The sequence below is a fragment of the Amphiprion ocellaris genome, chromosome 20 (assembly GCF_022539595.1).
Source record: "Amphiprion ocellaris isolate individual 3 ecotype Okinawa chromosome 20, ASM2253959v1, whole genome shotgun sequence".
NCBI lineage: Eukaryota > Metazoa > Chordata > Actinopteri > Pomacentridae > Amphiprion > Amphiprion ocellaris.
Window position 1 is genome coordinate 9,754,658 of NC_072785.1, and position 22,284 is coordinate 9,776,941.

Consider the following 22,284-nt stretch of genomic DNA (forward strand, 5'->3'; position numbering starts at 1 on the left):
AGACAGCCACAATGTTGACATTATTCTTAACCTAGAAACAATATTCAAGCAACATCGCACCATTTATGAGGTCCCTTTAGTAGCTGTTCTGGAGCATTCGTTCATAATAAGCCAACAAGTAGTCTTTAGCACATTCATGCGCAGCATGGGTCGAAAAATACACATATTCTATTGAATATTGGCCACTTTTGACCCATGTTGTGCATCAAAGGGTTAAACTGCTCAGGAGATTAATTTAAACACCTACAATTCCATAATTTTTTGTCTTGGACCCAAGGATGTACAACAAAGCAGATGAAATCTAAAACATGATAACCTTACGACCTCTAGAATTCAATTTAGCCCAAAACTATCTCAATGGAATGAGATTCACAACCTTCTTCTATTCTTACATGTATTATAATCTCCAAAAATCAAAATATTAAATGAGTTATGCTGATTAAGGTTCGCTCTATAATCATTTTTTATTTTTTAAAAATGTGGTCAGTTCATAATTACCTTCAGGTGTCCTTCCTCCTGCACTGCCTGATCCCCCCTCATCGACTAATGACCTTTCACTCTGACAAACAGACAGATGACTTCATTTTACCCCCTCTGTGCAGGTGTCAGTGGGATGATGAAAGGCAAGAAAGAGGGATGCGATGAAGAGATGAGGGGCTTTGCAGGATGTGACAGAACACTGTTGGAAGGGAGCAGGGCTGAGAGGATGGAGGATGGATGGATCAGCAAAAAGTAGGGAGGAAGGACAGCGGTGTTTGTTTGCCACTCTGAACTACCCTTTTATACACTGGAAAAAAAACAAGCTTTTGCAGATAAACCTTTAGTTTGTTCCCACCTCCGACATTTGCTCCTCAACATAACAGACACAGTTTTTTTTTTATCATCAATTTTTTATTGAGAAAATCACAGCATACCTAAAGCATGTACATTGAACAGTACAATGTAACCATAACTGGTGATCTTCTGTAACTTTCTTAACATCGCACGTTCTGACCCAACTCCCCATCCTCCCTCCCTTTATCCCCCTGCCATCAACGAGCTACAGTACATATGCATGTCATGCAACTACATTATCGCAAAACAGTCTATCAGTTGTGACCACAGTTCAGTTGTATTAGATGCTGCATTGTTAATCCTTGCAGCAGATAATTCCATATAAGCAATGTCCAGAAAACAGTGACGCCAGTGAGTGAATGATACATCATTAGTTTTCCATCTTTGAGCAATGATCTTTTTGGCCCCCGTGAGACCTGTCAGCCAGAAAACAAAACAAAACACTTAAAAGCATTTTTTCTAGCGATGATGTGATCGAGTTTTTTTGCCTCGCAATCCGATTTAAAGCGTTTAATCTTAAATGTCTTTCAGTCTGATAATAAGTGTGATAATACACACTTCAATTAAAGTTATTAAAGTTATTAAAATCAAGCCAATGTATATGCTTGACAAGTGAATAATTCTGCAGTGCATTAAGATAAAAATTGTATTTCTCTGTCCTAGCCATAATGTTATGTACACTACCGTTCAAACGTTTGGGGTCACCCAGGCAATTTCATGTTTTCCATGAAAATTCACATTTTTATTCATGTGCTAACATAATTGCATAAGGCTTTTCAAATCATCAATTAGCCTTTCAGCACCATTAGCTAACACAATGTAGCATTAGAACACAGGAGTGATGGTTGCTGGAAATGTTCCTCTGTACCCCTATGGAGATATTCCATTAAAAATCAGCTGTTTCCAGCTAGAATAATCATTTACCACACTAACAATGTCTAGACTGGATTTATGATTAATTTAATGTTAACTTCATTTAAAAAAAGCTTTTCTTTCAAAAATAAGGACATTTGTAAGTGACCCCAATCTTTTGAATGGTAGTGTAGGTGATCACAAATGTTGCTGTAAAGCTCCATTCTGAAATAAAATGTCTGGAGGGTACGGTGTATTTTGGCTCCAAAAGATGACAAAAAGCTCAGTTCTCTACATGCATGTTAGAACATGTATAGTAGATTGGTTGTAGTCCCTTGTTGCACCACAAGGTGGAGGATGTGGGCCCTTGGACTATGAGCAGTTCTGTGCTAGGAAGAAGTGACTATTGGGTTTAGCTAGCAATGGGCACCATGACAGAGACTTCTGTGAAGCTGAATGTTCTCTGGGAAGAGTTGGTGTATTTTCTGCAGTGTCCTGCTACATCTTGTGCTCTTTCTTTATATCTGTGTAACTACAAACGTAAACAAATAATTAGAGTTCCCATCAGTTCTATAGACCCCTGTAGCATCTTTCACTTCATGTTTTGTTTTTGGGCAATGCAACTTTAAAGTTCTAATTCACTCTCGCGGTGTCCTTACACTTGTTTCCAGCACCTACAAGCAGCTGTTCTTAGCCAAAGCTGTAAAATCCACTTTGCATTACCATTTTGTGTGTCTACAGCAGAAAGCTCATGGACAAGGTGGATCACTTAGCAGCTAAAAAATTAGAGGTTTCTTTAGAAGTTTGCCGAGACCAAAACTAAGGTCAAAGACGACATTAAATTAGTCGGGCAGTGAAATTACAACTTCAACTGGATGCTAATGTGCTAACTCTTCTGGATATCAGCTTTTTAAGGCAAAAATGTGAGAATGTTGTAATTGTTTTATGCTGTTGCACCAGAGTGGCTAAAATTTTATAGATTTTTCCTGAAGAGATTGTTCTTTTTGAAAATATTTGTTGCACGTGATAGCCCAGAGCCCAGTCCGACACCAAAATGTACATTAGCAACATTGGACAAAAAAGACTGTAAAATGCTGAGATGCTCATGTTTTTGGAGGTGATGTTCTTGTCACCTTAGCAACCCTGAAAACTACCAAAGTTTTGTGCTTAATGTTTGCATGGGTGTATTTGAACCCAAATCATGAACTTCTGCTGAATCTACTGAAGTAGCTCAGCTTAACAAAGTAGTTTTGTAACATAAACAAAAACAAACAGCATCTGAAAACAGATCAGTAAAAAGCAACTGAAAATGCAGCCGTACATAAAACTGAAATAAAAAATGAATGATCCCACACAAACATCAAACCCAAGTCTGTTGAGTGAAAGTCCTGTGATTATTGCCACCACCACCTCCTAATGTAGACTTTGTTGATGTCTCTATTTGCAAAGAACATTTGCAAGTTATTTGATGGAGAAGAAAAAAAAGAGAAACAGGCATCGACATCTTGCCATTTTACAGCCCTTATTGTGAAAATGATACGTTTTGTACTGTGGACCAACGTAGCTGTTACACATCTTGGTGTGTGGCTGCGTTGTGTAGCGTTCCCACGTTTTCAAGCACAAGGACAGACGTTCGCTGGCACCAGTTTTTGGCTCTGTTTCTAATCTAGACAAGATGCTACTATGAAATTTTCCATAATAATTACAACAAAGATTGCAGGTGTAAATGGGGTTATTGTATGCCTGTCAGTTCAGCTAATATAAAGTGAAAGGTGCCCTCTGTTCCAGATTGTAGAATCAATATCAACATCTCATTTTCTAGTTTTCCATTTCCCAAGATCCCCAGACCTTGATGGAAGCTGGAGCAACTTAATCAGCAGTTTAAGGAAAACACTTTTGCTCCTGTGGCTGACAATGAAGGACAATGAAGACGGTGGCGATACGTACGGCTGTGTGACTAGAGCCCAGTATGAGCCCATATTTACATTTCAGTCAATAGAGTATTCACTCATCTGTTTGAATGACCTTGTAAAGTCAGTAATCCCTGCTTCACAATGAATAAATACATAAACAATGAAATTTCATCTGCTCACAGTCGCTCATTTTAAAAGAAAGTGAGACAAGAAAGACAAAGGGAAGAGGAGGGAGGTGAGCGGCTGAGATTCACAGTAATTCACTGACTGATAAGTAATTGTGCTCTTGTATGGAGTGCAGGGACTGTTGTTTGGTACTACAGGGTAGTGACTGTGGTAATGGCCCAATCCATATTGTACTTGTGCAGCAAATAGCAAGGTAATCAATGTGTCTGACCAATTACTGTGTAGTCTTTCATTGCATGTAGTATACGTTACATGTTCTTGACAGTGAGTTAACCAGAGGAGCTGAGCAGCGAATGCAATCAGCGTGATTGTTGTTTTTTCACAACAGTATTAGTTCCAGCTCGGCAGAATACGGAAGCAACGGGTGCGGCAAATTTCAAAGCGAAATAAAACAGAAAGCCTAAGAGATAAAGGTGCTTTCAGTGTGCTCTGTCTGCCACCTGATGTTTTATTCAGAGATGAGTTCACTTCACTTCACTTCACTATAGTGATTTATATAGGGCCTGCTTGAACAAATGAGGATTTTTTTTCTCTCCTCAACGCAAAGACAAAGACAGAAGGAGCAGAAAGCTATTTGCAATTTAGAGCATCAATAAAAATGCAAATAGTGGGAAACCGTTTCTCAGCTGTGACAATGGAGGCACCGTCATTGCAGCACCCCAAAGACAGCGAGACGGATGGACCCACCCGAATCCACAACCCAGAATTCTTTATCTTTACACTGAAACATTCAGAGTTAGAAAAACGAGGGAGGAGGATTTGCTTCTTTCTGCAAGTGCTGCTTTTTGGTAAAAAATGGTGTTATTGTACTCCATAACAGTGACTCGTTGCACTGGAGAGGATGTTTAGCTAGCCTCGTGGTGGAGGTGTCAGGGTTGACGTGAAGAGCAGGTCGAGGTCTGTCAATCAGTCAGAGGGAAAAGATTTGTGGGACAGGTCTGCTGAAAAAAAACCCACCTCACTGATGTAACAGACAACACTTTAAAGTAGAAGGATTTTCTTGTCAAACTGGTATCGGCGGTGTGTGTCAGTCCTCGTCTTAAAAGTTCTTCTCTGTTGTATCATTAGAAAAGAAACATACTTGTTGAAAATGCACACAACAAAGCATAGATCAGACCTCACTGTCTTGCCCACGTGTAGGCTGAGCATCTAAAGAGAGTTGAATGAAATATTTCCAATACACAGCAGGGTAAATAGCTCTTCAATGTGACATAAACATAGCGGTGATTCTTCTACATGCACCATTACTTGGGGAAGATGTTGGCTTTTTGAGTATTAAAAACAATTTAGCCTCAGCTGTTTTGTAAAATATCATGTATTTAGCAGATGTGCAAAAAATGTTACCTCTATTACAGAGTTACTGTTTTAAGACAAGTCAGCTGGAAACCTTAGACTCAATAAAGTACATTACTTTAAAGAGTACATATTATGTATATTTGTTGGTTTACAGTTTTATTTTTGGGATCTACTACAATAGGTTTACATGCATTAATGTTCAAAAAGCACATTCGTTTTCTCATACTGTAGCACCTCTTTTTACCCTTTATCCTGTCGCTTAAAGAACCCTTCCAGAAAGGCCAAGCCTACTCTGATTGGTCAAAAACATGGTAATTTACAAGGGTATTTACCATAACCCCATATCTAGACATGTAGCAGAAGTGGCTCTTCTTATTAGACTAGTAGAAAGCTACTCATTCTTTATTTGAGGTCAGACTAGGTGTTCTCGGCAGGTGTTATGCAAATGTGTTACATGATGATGTAGATAAGTAACAGAAGAAAAGTCTGGGCTTCAAACGAGGTGTTTCAGGCAGGAAAGGAGGAGTGTTTTCCATGGGAGAGAATGAATTTCTTTGGCATGCACAAAAAGCTAGATTACACACTAAAGGGAAGGGTAAAATGTATAAAAAGCATCATATGGGCTCTTTAAAAAGTGAATGAGATACATTTGCTAAAAATCTATGTGCAGCAGTCATTTAAGCTGAAATAGGCCAAAAAATAAAAAGCCTGTTTGTCTTCTGCTGCCCGTTATTGAGGAACTGTTGAATTCTTGAGCTGTAAGCCTGGCTCTGTTATTTGCTGAACATGTGCTGCGTTTGGCAGGAGTCTTCCAGACAAGCAAAGCCTACTGGTGTCGGACAGACAATCCATCAGTCAGCCAGCAAGCTCTTTCACTCAGACCTTAGACCTTCTATTTTCTGTGAGAACAGAAGGTCCAGACTGAGAATTCACACATGCATCTACCTGTGGCACATATGGAGAGAGAAAAACAAAGAAAAAAACAAACCCATTACTTCACGATACAGATGCTGTATCAGCTTCTGAGGGCAAAGGGAGCAGCTGCTTGATAACAGCAGGACCTTGAGGCAGAAGCATTAAGAATCATGTGAAGTCAATGAGAGTTTTTCTTTTCCCTGACTTGGTGTTTCCATGCTCGCTGATTCTCCCTCTGAGTGGAGTAAGTGCACAGGTAAGCTCAGAGCTTATTGGTCAAGACTGAGATGGAAGAATTTCTTGATCAACTCTGACGCACAGCCCAATGATTTATTTTTCTTTATTTTTTGGGGGGAACTGTGTAAACAGAGAACAAACGTGGTTGTTTGTAAACGCACACACACATTCAGGTGTCTGACGCCTCTTGCTGAGATCAAACGGTAAATTCCATCCTTGAGGTGCAAAAGTTCTCCATTTATGCCGTTATTATAAAACCGCCTGTCTACAAAGTTTTGAATATTTCTCAGAATATTATATTACTAAGCAGCTTACCAGATATTAACAACAGCAAAGTCACGACTCCTACCTCACCTGTAAAAGCCATTCTAGACAGTGAAACCTTCGCAAAAAGCCAGACATATTGGAGCAACTCTTGACCCTCTAGGGAGTTTGGGGATTAAATCTAATCTCCTTTCATTTCCAAACACCCACATCCTATCTCTGTATCCAATATTCCCTCTTCTCTGTGAGACTTGTTTATTTATGCAATGGTGATGCAAAGATTTCCAGCTCGTATAAACTCCAAATCTCTACCTTCCTGTTGTCGCAACTGCATGTTTGTGTCTGAGAAAGCGCTGGTGTGTGTCCTTACTGGTTGGCAGCAATGCAGCAGAGTTTAGGCAGAGTGAATGATCACTCTGTTTATAGGGATTTGATTGCAACCCAGAAACCAGGCCACATTCTCCGTCTGTCAGCTGCCAGCGAGCAGCCTGGCGTCAACATTTCATTCCCTGAAACTCTGCCTTTCTTCTTCCTTTTCCTTCTCACTGCTTCTCCCACCTCTTTCCTAATTCTTTTTCCCACTCCTCACCCTTTCTCAACAAATTTATTTATTCGCAGCCCCCCCCCACACACACACAACCCCTCCTCCCCTCCTTCTCTTGCTGTATGTGCTCTGATTTCCCTGGGAACTCGGCAGACGTCTGCATCCCCCCTTCAAAAACAGTCGCGCTCACATTCACGCTCGCTCGAATGCGCTCACAAACTATGTATGTTTTCACACACGCATGCACATTTAGGCAAACACACACATAATTATTCCGTGCGGATTACCTGGGAGTGACGGCATCTGGTTGTAATAATTTAAATATTTGTTTACTCTGAGCTCCCGGTCCCCCAGTATGTGGTAACAGAAGTTTATGAAACCAAATTAATTATGTGTGCCAGTTCCCACAGGACCCTCAAAACACACTGCTCATCACAAATTTGTACAGAATATTGGAATGTTGGTCCCCTCTGACCTGAAGCAATGTTTTCCACTGTGTCTGCAAGTATGCACCAGCAACTATGTATGTGTGCGACACTTTGCATCTTGGGGTGTGTCTTTTTCTGGCACAAGTATGTGTTGCAGCAAAGCACTTTGGATGTCTTTTTAGAGTGGCTGTCTAATGTTTTCTCGTATGCGTCCATGCAAAAAAGATTCTTATGCAATAAATAATGCATGCACATAGTTTTGACATGAAGTAAAACAAGATATGTGCAGTCACTTTTGCAAAAACAGTTAATTGTAAATCTAAAAATATTCTCTAAACGAAGCTTAATAATGATGGTGGACTCGGCTTTTAAGGCTCTGATCCTACATTTTCTCATTTGTTGCAAATCATCCTCCATCTCTTCACCCTCTTATTTCCTGAAATCCTTCCATTATTGACAAACTAGTAAAAAATCTAATAAAATTCCCACTGAAACCCTCATAAAAACCATAAAAAAATATGATCGGCAAAGAGGCAATTCACTACTGCTCCCGAATATATTGATATAAGCTTGCTCTCCCTCTCAGTCTTCCATTGCAGAGGTACAATGAAAGATCTTCGTTTGAAGCACACTGACACATTTCAATGTCTGGCATTTACATAACAGGAATTCCCCGGCAACAAATTCACCCCACAGCATCACTTCTGCTTCATTTCTGTTCATTTCAGACTTGGCAAAATCTCGTGTCCCCTGGCATCTTACAGGTGTGTTCTCGCAAAGAGCTCCAAAAAAACTCCACAATTACCGACAGGAGGTTGGAGTCCAGCTGATATGACTCACTTAATAGCAAAACTCTTCAAAAAATCAAAAACCCAATGACCCAGATAAAACCTCAAAACATTGTAAAAATGCCAAGACAGAATTCTATTTCTCACTTGGAGAACATCCACACAGCAAGGGGCAGAGCAAGATTCAAATCCATCAGAATTAAAAACTCGTTGCACAACAACTCTCCTGTACTTTTTCACCCATATTTTATGTTTTTTAGCTCTCTTACCCCTATTGCCACCAGGGTAGACACTCAAGGTTCTGGAATATCAGCTCCTATCGACACATGTAGCGTCAATAGTGTTGTTTGATGTGTTTACTCGAAATATCTTACCATGTTTGGCATGTTTGCTGCTGTGTGTGCATCTTCACTTGTCTGTCTCCATACAGGCGTGTGATTTTGAGTCAGAGATGCGAATATACAGACAGCACTTCCACAGTGTTCATGAAACGCACACCTCCGTCAAACACACACACGCGCACACAGTCGCTATCATCCCTCCTACTGAACCAGAAATAGGCATACATCCCTTCTCCGCTGTCTCAACGCAACATTGATGTACGAGTTAGCTGTGATGTGTGAGGTTAAGTACAAAGACAGTTGATGCTGACGGCGGCTCGCGGTGGGCGAGGGGGCGACGGGGTGGGCAGGTAGGTAGAAGAGGGAGAGGTTAGGAGAGTGGGTGTCCTGAATGATTCATACAAAGCTACTCCCAGAACAGCCACTGCTGCACTCAACTTCAGCGGTGGGATATGATAGCGCGTGTCTATTGATGTAAAGAGTTTCTCTCTGCTCCCGTGTTGGAAAAGTTCAAAGTTATCGATTTGGCCAGAGAGCTCACTCGGAGTAGGTGTTCCAGATACCTGGCCCCACTGGCTAATTTTATTTTTACGCGCCAGAGCAGGACCATCAGTCTGCCCGCGCAGTGGGACATCACAAACCCTCTCCCGCCTGCTTCGTTTTTATTCATCAGCATTGTTTCCCACCTCTGCTGTCCTTTTCTTGCTCTTGCTCACCCGGCTCCCCTCCTTCCAAGGCCATGTATAGTGCGAGATAAAGAATGGCAGAGTCGGGTACAGAGGGTAGGCTGGCAGGATCACTGTTTATGGATGTTTGAGCCCAGTCTCTGAGAAAGGTAATTTCACGCTTGGCGGCGCTGACTCCAGTCCCAACGTTGTCCCTGTGATTAATTAGGCTTTTTAAACGAACAAACCAGGAGCCAGGTGAAGATGTTAATTATCCCACCGTTATGCAGATAGAATATAGTGGCAGGCCTGCAGCGCTAGTTAGCATGTGCGTGCCCGTACACATGCACAAAGGTTGACATGGATGTAATTTCACAAGAGCGTGCGCTCGCGTTTAAGAGAGAGAGAGTGTGGTGTCGAGGCAAACAAAGAGAGAAAGTCTTCAAATCATTTCCGACATCAGTACTTTTACATCTGTCTAAATAAACCGGGTTCACCTTTTTACTCACCGCCAGTGTTCTTAGATCATTAGGAAAAAGCAGCAACACAGCTCTGACTAAAACATCAGTAATGATCCAAACACACACTAGAAAGTGTCATCTCGAAGCCACCCAAAGAAACAAACAAGCATACAAGCATTATTTTATAACAGACTCGAAACCTGAATCATCCGCTCTCAGTCATCCTCATTATATAACAGCCATAAGATATATATGTCTGGACGCTCTGAGGAAATATGGATCCTGTAGGTTGCTTTGTGATTCTCTTCATTAGCTCTGTTTACCTTGCCTGTCTTTTGTTTCTGGTTGTTTTTGTGGTAGCTGGGATGTCTGGGATTTTATCAAGTCCTCAGTGAGATTACACACAAAAAAAAGACTAATGCATTTACTTTACGTTACAAAACATTTCCAGCTCAAGGTCCACTTACAAACTGTTTCCAGAGCTCATCTATATCATACAGATGATTTCATTCCCTGTGTTCCTGCAACTTCATGCTTGCTGTAGTAAGTTTTAGTAATACCAAAGTCAATTCTTGCCTTTGAAAATGGTAGTTTGACAAAGCAGACGACTGTGCAAACTGAAATATGAACTAATGGAAAGGGTATGAACATGCTGAAAGTTCCAGAAAAACAGAACCTTGAGCAAATGAGTCACAATAGTTTAGTCTCATTTTTTGTTTCCATGGTCCAAATTGATTCTACTACTTGAGATGTGCACGCATCATCAAGAGAGTAATCTGTACAAACCCCTGTGCAATGGACCAAGAAAAGAATTCAAAGCAAATCTCAATTACATTTTTAGCAAGAAACATCCAATGACCTTGGACTACCGGCTAAAAATTTAAATTAACAGAAAACTGAAAGCGCGATCTGCAAATTAAGTCTGTTAACTTCTCATTTCAAGTCTGTACTGGACATTTTCAGCATCTGTAGTGCAGTGTTTTGTCCCTGACTGCAGTGATAAAATGTTTGGTACTATATTTCACACCTCTCTCTGGCTTCTGAGCCTCATGCATTTTGTAGAGTTTAGTCTGGCAAAACTGTCTTCCCATAAAAACTCCACAGTTTGGGGTTGGAGGAGGTCGGGGTGTACAGACGGGTCAATGAAACATTAACAAGGTAGGGTGGAGTTTGTTTCTTGTTTCAAACCAGCAGTCATTGTTTCCTTTACGCATGACTGTTCCACAGCCTTAACCTTGTGTTTACTATTTTAACAGCAAAACTCTTTTTGTGCTACATTTCCTCTCACCAATTCAGGAGATGCCCCCTATGTTTCATACTCAGAGGGTCAGAACAAACAACCTTTATGGTCAGTCAGGTTGGAGGACTTGTTGAACCTGGTGGAAACAAAACACAGTTTCCAAGAGGCAAAGTTAAAGAATACATTAAAAAAAGCATATTATAGTGTGAACCTGAGTGATTGTAAAATTAAAGTCTTGACATTTTACGCTAAGTAACATTGAAAATATCAGTAAAAAAAAAAAGTCAAGTGGGAAATATTACCTCTAGATCAAGCAGGTACGGTCACTTTGCAACTCTAATCCTTCATTAGCAAAAGATTAGCCTGACAGCTAGTATTATGGCGAAACTGATTAGGCATTAACTGAACTCAGGAAAACCAAATTACAAAACAGTTGTAATGAAGACAGGAACTCCAGATAATGGTCCAGCCATAGGGGGAGTGTTGGAAGTTACTTGTTTCCAGATCTGACAGTCAATTTGTCTGTCAAACTGTGACTGTATCCAAAATCATCCCCTTGTTTACACACTGATTTCACTCCCTATATAATGGATAATCAATAACTGTGTACAACCAATTGAAATTTCAGGCACTTATTTATCATCATATCCTTTTGAGCCATCACTAACATTTTTCACGCCTTGGACACTCAAGTTGTTCCACTGTGGACTTTTTGAGGGTACTCTTCAGTGGATATAATAATACATAATTTACACACCCCAACAAAATAGCTCATAGTAAATGTACACCAGTGACCTTATGCTTCTTAACCTTACACCTTTTTTTTCTCCTTTATTCCATTTCTGACTTCTTTTCTGAGTTTTGGCTATGTTCGTGTCAAGTCAAAAGCTTCAGTCCGACTGCTTGGTATTAGAAAAAACTTTGGAATATTGTCATGTTCAATAACAAACAAAAAACACAGATGATATCTGCAAAATAATTACATTTTTTAGCAGATTTAAATACAACAACTAAAACTCTAGTTTTGTTATTGTTACACATTGTAAAAGAACAAATTACTCCTTGTAAAAAATACAGGGTTTTTATGTGGACATTATGTAAATTAATACTTTTTCTGTCACTTTACTAGATATCAGCTGTAGTTTAACAATACAGGAAAAATCTGTAGGATCTGTAGCAGTTTAAAATGTATTAATATCCTTTTTGTTCAAATAATAGTGAATATCTGTAAAATACCAATATTTTTCAGATAAAAATGCTATGAAATAGTGTAATTTTACAATAAAATGAAATGCAAAAAATGAAAATACAGCTTTTTTATGTTGACAGTTTTGGCCTCAACATGTAGATTAAGACTTTATTCTATGATTTAAGTAGTTCATCATCTGTAATTTAACAAACTAGGGAAAAACTGTAATTTTTTTTGTACAGTTTACACAACCACCTGAATTATAACCATAAAGCAGAATTCCACATTATTGAAACCATCGGAAAATGTAGAAACTTAGTAGAGCAGAATTCATGGCAGACCCATAGTATCGGATTGCATTAGTTTCCACAGTTGAACTAATAAAGTGGCCTATAAGTGTGTACATTTTTGCCAATATCATGTGGAATAATTATCTTTTCACGGAGTAATTCATAGAACAAAGAATGAATTGTGTGTTTAAATGAGTCCCCATTGTGCAACAACCAAACTCCTGCTATGATATATAGTTAGAAACACATTAAACCCTTTCCATACTACTGTAGGGCATTTATTGTTTTTACTCTTGAACATTTTCACATGGGAATAAAATATAAATCAGTACACTGGAACGTAAGTACTGAACACAGCTTTAATGAGCAAACTCTCTGATCAGTCTGATTCTGTATCTTCAGGTAAAAGGAATGTGGATCTTTTTGGCTTTTCTTTTTTGCAAAGCTGAAAGTTTGCCACAACCTTTTCTGTAGGAGATAAAAGAAGCAAAGTCCTTCCCAGTGTGCATAATTAACAAACAACATGTTAATGCAGTTGATCCGACCATGTGGAGTGACCTTTCCGAACGAATCTGGTTGGCGGTGGTGCGTCGTTTGAAGTGTGACTCCGTCGTTCTCAGTGTGAACTAGACATCAGACAGCCTATTAAAGACTCAATTAGACGTTCTGCGTATTGGATTCCTGTGGCTATTCGTCCCATTGAAATACCATTACAGAGAGACAGAGAGGAGGAAAATGAGAGATAAAGAGCAGAAGATAGAGACAAACACACACAGACAACCAGAGAAAGAGATGGAGATTGAGAGAGGGGCTGATAAAGGCGCAGAGGGGGAGGCTGAATGAAGCGCCTCTGGCATCAAAGAATGATTAGAGCTCGGCCAACATAATGTGATCTCTCACACACATAAGTTATGGCCTGGGTTTTCTCCTCATGTCGCAGTGCAAAAGCTGACATTACAGATAGCTGGCTGGTAATCCAGTAATGCACTGTAAGGATGCTACACACTCTCGATTCAATAACAGCCTCACTGATGCGTTTTGTTGCCTAATAACAAATGAGCATCACATGAGAGACACACATTGACAAGAAATCGTCGATTTAATGTTAAAAATGTCTGTTTTCAGAAGTCCTGTTTTACAAAGTTGAAATGTACGTCTTTGTCGCTCTTTCCTGCTGCTTCTCCTTATTTAGTTTCTATTTCTGGCCCTAATTACAAGCTGTCGATCAGTCGTTCCTAACTCTGTAGCTGAACTGTAACTAACACTCCCCCGTGGACCCTTTTCTTGTTGTGCTGTTTTGCAATACAAAATCTCTGTAGGTGTAATCAGGGTTTGTTTGCTTTTTTGGACAATTGGACACTTTTGGATTGCATTTGAAATAAATATCTACTGCTTGATTCAAATTAAACACAGAATGAAAACACAAAACCTTGCTCCTTTTGTCTGTCATTACACCGGATCAGACTGACATCTGCATTTTAACATGACCACTCCAGGATACCAGCACTTTTCTTGGAAGCAATTCCTGTGAATTTTCACTACTGTTTTCCGTTGTGTTATTTATTTCTGATGGCTTCTCTTTGATCCACTGTGATTTGGATTATACCTCAGCGGTATGTCTCTTTGGACAAAAGCCTCAAATGCCACATATGAATTAATAATGTCGGACTGGAAAATCGCTCATCATAGTTTCCCTTGATTTTGCTGCATTCTTTGCAGAAAAGCAAAATACGCAGTTTGTCCATTACCTCTAGAAGCATTTTCTGATCTTCCACCCCTGTCAGCAGTGGACACAATGTGTCTGCTTCTTGCAAACTGCAACAAATCACTACTGAAAAAAGGCAGCTGTTTGTAAAGAGAGGAATGCTTTGGTTAAGTTTTGGTTAATTTTAACTATCAGAACAAATTGGTGCAGTTTCACACCAAAATGTGTCTGAGCTACAATCATCTACAATGCAAAATGCATTCGTTTCACAATGAAGGCTGTAACATTGTAAGATGTCAGCGTCTTTTTGGCAAATTCTTTTTGGCCAGTTCCTTTCTATTGACAAAAGTCCCCATTTGTTGTGGTGGTAGTATTAACCAAACACAAGACTTTGACCCAGTAGACTAGATTTTGACCGATTTGTGTGGCCACTCTTGAATGTAATCAACAGTTTTACTCAAGTTGAGCGATCAAACTTTTCTCGTGTCTTTGATGGTGATTTGAATTCCAACCCAGGATGTGCAAATTTTAGTATTTTGAAATGATGCTCGTCTTCTGCAGAAAACATGATTCATTTTGCTTTGTTATAACAGCAAACAGGGAATGATCCAGAGAGAACACGCAAGTCATACAATTTTTGCATTTTCGCCTTTTCCTGTCATTGTTTGCATTGGTTTGTGCAACAAAACTGCTAAGTTAAGCTCTGGCACCAAAACTGCCTGGTTAGATTTAGGAAAAGATGACAGTTTGGGGTCCTACTTTTCCAGTTTGCTACACAAGAATAACCCCTAAAAATGTAAGCATCTCATAATTTTACAGCCAGTTCTTGTGAAAATCCTGCATTCCGTGCTGTGAATGAGGATAGCTTTTTCAGATTTTGGTGGTAGACTAGCCAAACTGAAAAAAAGAACATCTAGTGCCGATCCCTTTACCCAAATCTCCTTCCTCCTCATCTTTCCTCCAGGACTTTGTCCTCTGACTTGCTGAAACAACATTTTCTTTCACTCTTTTCGGGAAGCTCTCAAATCTTTCTGTTAAGCTTACAGCTTAAGAACTGAAGTCGCACCTGCATTAGCTGGCTGGCATCATCTGCTTCATTCATGCACTCTGGCTCGTTCATCGGCTTTTTGGCTACCGGCTGACTAGCAGCTTCCAGTCATATTCATGGTGCAGTGCGTTTGAATGTCTCTGGAGGATGATGCCGTGGCTTTGGTGTAGTTCGTTCCATACAAACCTCTCCTCATTTGCACAGCTGCAGGATGGATGAGATGATGGTTAACTTGTAGCAGGAAAGGCTTAAATAAACCACTTAAGGCCCAGTTAATAAATTCAATAAAGCACAGCAGCTTTTCCAGGACCAGTGGGAAAAACACTACAAGAAATCTATCATGGCACCTGCAACTGATAATCACAACAAGAATCATTAAAACAGATGCCTTTTTACTTTGCTTCTAATAAAATGTCAACACAATTAGGACACATAAGCTCTCATACACCAAGTGTGTTTTTGTGTTGGCTAGTCCTCCAGGAGATGTAGTGGGATATATAGTATATTAAAAATCATATGTTAATGTACAAAATCCAAATAAACAAGTCAGTATAATTATATTCATGGAGGTGCCCATTACAACCAGGCACACTTTACTCTGCTGATACACTCAGTTTACACAGTTCAATAAAATGCAATGTTTATGTATGTGTTTATTAAGGGGGGGATTAGCAGAATTTCCTTCAAAGAGCAGAGCCTTTAGCACTGAATATAACCGTGCACCATTTGTACACACAAGTGTCTGTGACTGCAGTAGCTTTAAGTGTAATGACGAAGAGGCTCCATTTTTGGTTTGTGTTTGTGAGTCTGCACAAGCCAAAATGTATTCTGTTGTGTTCAGTGCCTTGGAAATTTCCCTTCCTTACCTGGAAAAGTATTTATTCACCTGCTGTGTCTTGGATCCTCCCGGGATGCTCATTTCCCCCTTTCATCCGGTTTTTGGCAGGAACTACTGCTGCACCTTCGCTTAAACTGTGTAAGACTTTTGAAAAGTGTTGATATTCGTTCAGCTTATAGTAAACAAGCGACCGATTGAAGTTTGTCACAGTCAAGGCAGCAAATTTCAAGTTAATCTAGTGCAAATTGCATAAGTGTATTGTCACTTTTAGATTAAATCAATCATCCTCTGTTGATCACATTCACAGTGAACCCACATTTATAGAACAATAAAGTCTATAAAGTTCACCACAAGCTCTCCATGTTTACAGTTTTTCTGGTCTTTCAACCTCTTTGCTTTCTCTCTCCTGCTCCTCCACTCCCCTCTTGCCCCCTGCTTTAACACATTAAGGCTTCCTTGTTCCTATAGCAACTCGTCCCCATCTCTCTATCAGGGTGTATATACATAGCCAGTCTCCAGGGTATTCGTTCTCCAGCTCAGCAGAGATATTAGCAATTATGTGCTTGTTAGGAGTGGGCCGGAGATAAGAAAGATGTGTCTTGTGTCTGATTACTTTTGCTCCGAGTTTCCTGGGAGAAGCCCGGGAGTCCTCGTGGGGACAGTGCCAAACCTCCCTTGCTAATCTCATCTGGGTCCTGGTGGAAATATTGCACTTTTGCATGTATTGGATTATTCATGCGTGAAATATTGAGTAAATGGGAACGTGGGAGAGCTCTTATGTGAGGTAATAGTTGTGAACATTGGGTAGCCTGAGCCCTCTCAGTGTCTTTTTTCCCCCTCTTTGGACAGCTTTAAACAGGCGCAGATACCTCACTTGCTCTATTGTGCTGTAAATGACAAGAGATGAGAGTTTTGGTGCGAGTCAGCGCCCGATGTGTGCAAAGAGGTTTTGGATTTCGGTGAAAATTTCAAGGTCGAAACCTCACTTTGAGTGCTCGCAGCAATCACGCACACGTGCATCCACACATCCATGCACATGAGCCATCTCGGGCTGTGCTATGTGTTGATGAGACAAGAGCACAACGGCTGTATGTGCATCGCTAATGTAATTCCATCTCACCAGATGGCCTGTTTTTTTTTTCCAAAAACAGTTTTTTTTTCTTTCCCCATCTCCTCTCATCCTCTCCCTCATTCCTCCTCCTGTTCTCTTGTTTTCTTCACACTCTTTCTTTTCCTTTTCTGCCACTCGTTTCTACTAATATACTAACATTTGCGGCTTTTCTTTTATACCAGTTTTCCCTCTTTCCTCTCTTTTTAGATCTTCTCTCTTCCACATTGTGTGATCTTAAGTAGGACTCATTATCATCAATCAATGGCTGAAGTTCTTACACAGCAACTCTTGCTCCAGTCAAGTATTCCACAATGCTGATCGGTTCCCTCGCATGCTCAGAAACGCTTGCTGAGGCCTCGGCTCGGTTGTTATCTCTGCGGCTGTTTGATCAGTCAGATAGAGTGTGTGTCAGACATTAGACTGACATGCTTCCTATGCTCAGGGCTTCCCTCCAGAGGCACGGCAATCAGAAAAGCTCATTTGATTGAACTGATGCTACAGGCTCAGAGCGCAGCGGTCCAGCTGAGTGATGGCTGGGTTGATTTTAATGCGCTGCAGCATGTGTCAAATAGGCCAGCGACACAGTGGACTGCATTACAAGACCAAGGATACTGTACATCCTCCCCGACCCCTTTACCTGCTGCCCTTGAGCGTCAGAACTCATCATCACGGAGCCAGTCGGGAGAATTAACTGTGAGGGTGTTTTCTGGTCTCAGGCTTGTCATCGGAAAAAAAAGGGCCATTAAGGTTGCGGCGTCAAGGGTACAGTGAAGGAGGTTTCGGTTTTGGATCGCGGCCATGCAGCAGAGTATTCAGGGGAGCTGGGGATTTGAACAGCATCCCATTACAGGGCACAGCAAGGCGGGTGATAAACCCAGGTTTGCCTCTTTTGTTGTTTCTCATTTTCTGTGGCTGAGCATTATGACTCCAAAATGTGTTTTTTGTGGCAATAAACTGTGAAAAAAGTGCTAGAAAAAGGAGACTCCAGTGCCTTTTTTTCCATTTAGCTCAGGAGGTTTCCAAAATAAATGTAGTGCTGTCATATTAAGTTTTGAATGGGAGCTCCTTTCCTCAGTATTCCTGTAGAATTCATTATAGAGCTACCCCAAATGCAATGATTCAGAAGTGCTGATTTATTCCAATGTGTTTGTTTTCCATCAGCAAAATATTTTAAAAGCAAGAAATCAAGTTTAAAATGTTTATAGATTCCATATCTTTCTGAAAAAAGTGTCAATCTTCCGCCTGTCACCCACACTAAATGCATTTTTCTCATAACAACCAAACATTAGTCAGATTCGGGAGGGGATGTCATCCCTGACACCTGGTTCTTATTGCTTTTACTTTATCATTTCTCCTCTGTGCTTCATTTTTTACCTTCTTTAGAAACACACAGACACTTAACAAACTTGTTCAGTTCAGTGAACAGGAGCAGAGGCCAAACACAAACGTTTTAAGGTCAGCTGTAAAAGCTTGACATGATGCTCCCCTCACAAATCAGATTTACTGACCAAAATTTTAAATCCTGGTTATCTAGACCTTCATCAGACCTCTTCCTTGCCTCCTTTCATTCTCCTTTGTCGATTTTATTCACCTCAGATTGCTTCCTGGGAGATCTGAACTCATTTCTATACAGTGTGTGCACAACTGCCAAATACGTCTGGGTGAAAACCAAAGACTGCCTGGATTACAATAAGATTTTGCAGTGCAGGATATGTGTCATCCTCATACTGCATGGGTTGGGCAAGGGGTTGCATCTTTATACTTAAAGAATAGTTCAACATTTTGGGGAGTAAGCCTATTAGTATACTTGCCAAAAGTTAGATGAGCCTCCTCGAAGGCTTGCAATATTAACATTTTAGATTCCATTTGTTTAATCCACACAAAAGCCTAAGTGTATAATAGACTTGTTTTAGGGGTTTAAGTACAGAACTATTTCCTAGCTGCTGTTTCCTGGAGCTTTTTCAAACCCAGGAGGGTGAGACAACTAAGGAGGACTCCAGAACCCCATAATTTTGCTCAAACAAAAACAGATTATTACATAAAACACAGTGAATGTATTGCAGCATATAGTATGTCAGGAATAAGCAACAGTCTCACACCAAAATGTATTTCAGTTGCATTAATCCACAGTGCAAAACATATTAGTTTCTCTATGGCGTGTGATTTTGCAGCTTTACACATAAGAAAGAGTACAACGTCTACATTTGTCGGTTGGCATGGTGGTGGCATCATTATTCACACAGGACATAGAAGTTACAGTCTTTTTAAACCATTCCTTTTTCATTGTATTTTTACACTTGCTGCTTGTTTTTGGTCATTGTCTGCTTTTGTTTACAATACTACGCTACACTACACAACTTTATGGTTAAGTTAAAGCCAAATTCCTCTTTCCTCGCTAGTCTCACTACCTGTCCTTAAGCCATCAACATCTGGATGGACGTTGGAATTCAAAGTCTGCATTGGGAGGTTGGCATGGTGGTGGCATCATTATTCACAGGACTTTCACAGAATAGATGGAAGTGACAGTGTTTTTAGACTATTCTTTTGTCATATTATTTTTACACTTGTTGCTTGTTTTAGGTCTGCTTTTGTTTACTGAAATACACAGTTAAGTTTAAACCAGCTACCTCTTTACTGTAATAGGCTCATAGACAACACTTTCCAAAGCCCACGCACCTGCTCACTCCACTCATTAATGACTGTCATGTCCTGAAAATCAAAAGTATTAATGTCATCCTGGATAGTTTACTTTCTTTTTCCTTTTTTTGGTATCTGACGTACTGCCTATTTTCACCCTCAAAATATTTCTAGAATTCGTCTTTCCCTCTTCACACCCCGGTCACTTCTTGCAATAATTTCTGCAACACCATTCTCGCCGGTATTTTCCAATAAACTTCTTCATTGGCTCCGAAACATTCAGAACTCTGCTGCTAGGATCAACACTTGCACCTTGCAAGTCCACTGACCATATCACTTCCTTCCTCATTCAACTCCACCGGCTCCCTGTTCAACAAGGGAAACATTACATGGTTCTACTGCTCATCTTCAAAGCCCTTCATAACTTTGCTCCCTTATACCTTCTTCCTCTGCTGTCTGTCCCAAGTTTCAGACTCAACACCATGAATGTATCTGCACTGTGACTTTAGAACACACCAGCTACACATTCGTCTGCTTTCTTGCACAAAATCACAGCTTAAAACACATTTGTTTAGAAAAACATGCAAATTATAACTCAACTATGATTTATTGATGTCATATCCACTCTGACTGTGTTGTTGCCTATTTATTGTGTTACTATGCCTACTATTTTGTAGTTTTGTATTATTTTTAGGTTAAAATAGGTCTGTAAAAAAGTCCTAACTACAAAGCTCGGCTTGTTTTCTAGTTTACTAGGGTAATGAGTTTGATCACAAGGTAACCACTAAGAATATGTAAGCTTCTCATAATTTTAGAACCGTTTTTTGTGAAACATTTTGCATTGTGGACATGTCAGTGTGTAATATGATATCTTGCAACATTATGAACCACACCACATTTTCTCACCATATTAGCTCACTGTAGGCTTCACTATTTGACCTACATTACCTTATTTATGTCATATTTACATTTTTTAATCAAGTTTCCAACCAAACACTTTTGTAATCAACAGGTTTATGGTGCTTTAGTTACCAAGAGTGCATATTGCTAGCATCTGGTTCCAATATATCAGGCAGCTCCCACAAAATGTGTTTGCTTATGTGCTTATTTTCAGCGACAGCAATTCCATCTCCTATAAATATAAGAGCACTATATATCAGAGGCAGATTTACACGCATGCATCAACATGTGCACCTGTGAACATGTGCGCACCTGTGCATGCCGACACGCTCACAGGAACACGCACACACGGCGGTGAATAAAGCCAATCAGGGCGAGTCTGTCATGGCTGACAGTGAAGCAGAGAGCCAGTCACGGCTCTCCCTTAGGCCAGATGAAAATATATGAGATGTACACTCAAAGTTCACTCTGAAATCCCCCTCGCTCACTGTCACTCCACATGACTCATCCCATCCCTCTCCGTCTTTCTCAGACACACCTTTACACACAAAACATATGCACACACACACACACACACACACACACACACACACACACACACACACACACACACACACACCTGTTTCTGCGGTAGAATTTCTGAGTAGTCACAGAGGAATCCATTGTAATTCCTGCACATCCTCCCTTACTGTACCTGGAGACGCTCCTGTATGCCTCAGCCCTTTTTAATATTCCCTTTCTTTCTTTTCCTGACTGTCTCTTCTCTCTCACTGCCTGTCTCCATTTCCTTTATTTTATCTAATATAATAGAATAATCGTGTCAGTGACCCCGACTGCGCAAAGCTCTCAGGTGATTATGACGATGAAACGAAGTGGTTTACATAATTCTGTTAACCCGTCAGCTTGTGTGTGCGAGCGCGCGTTTGCGTATGGACGACGCATAGCCATATTTGCTTTTTAATGGTATATAATGTGTGACCTTGTGTCAAGGAGTTATCAGCATTTTCCCGCTTAAGCCAACTTACCTGAATACAAAAGAGGCCTGTTAGACTTGGGAATACAAGCACAGGATACCTCCCTCCCACTCTCCCTCTCTCTCCCCCCTCTGCTTCCAGTCGTGGATCTCTCCCTCGCCGAGTGTGTGAGAATTAGCAAGGTTGTTTTTCAGTGCTGCATAGTTTCAGGCTATTATAGAAGCAATACCACCCAGGGGACGGAGGCATTATGAGTGTTGGAACAGCTAAGAGCCAAGGAACAGATGAGTTCTCCCCTGGCTCTGTCTCTATCCATGCTTCACGCTGGTCCCGTGGGCATTCAGCCCTCATAAACATACATGCTGTGTGAGGCTATTCTAAGATTTGTCCTGGTTCCCCCGCTCCGCACCTCCATGACTAATGCTGGTTAACAAATTCTGTGGCTTGGTCGTACATGTGTGTTTTTTAATAAATTGAGAATGGCCACGCAACTGTGTACGCTTTGTTTCAGGTATATTGTTTAGTAGACTCGTTTTGGGAATTCCAATATTTCCACACAGACAGCAAATTTCAAACGGAACACAAAGACGGCAGCCATGCGGACAATTTGTGTCTGTTTGCCCAGTTT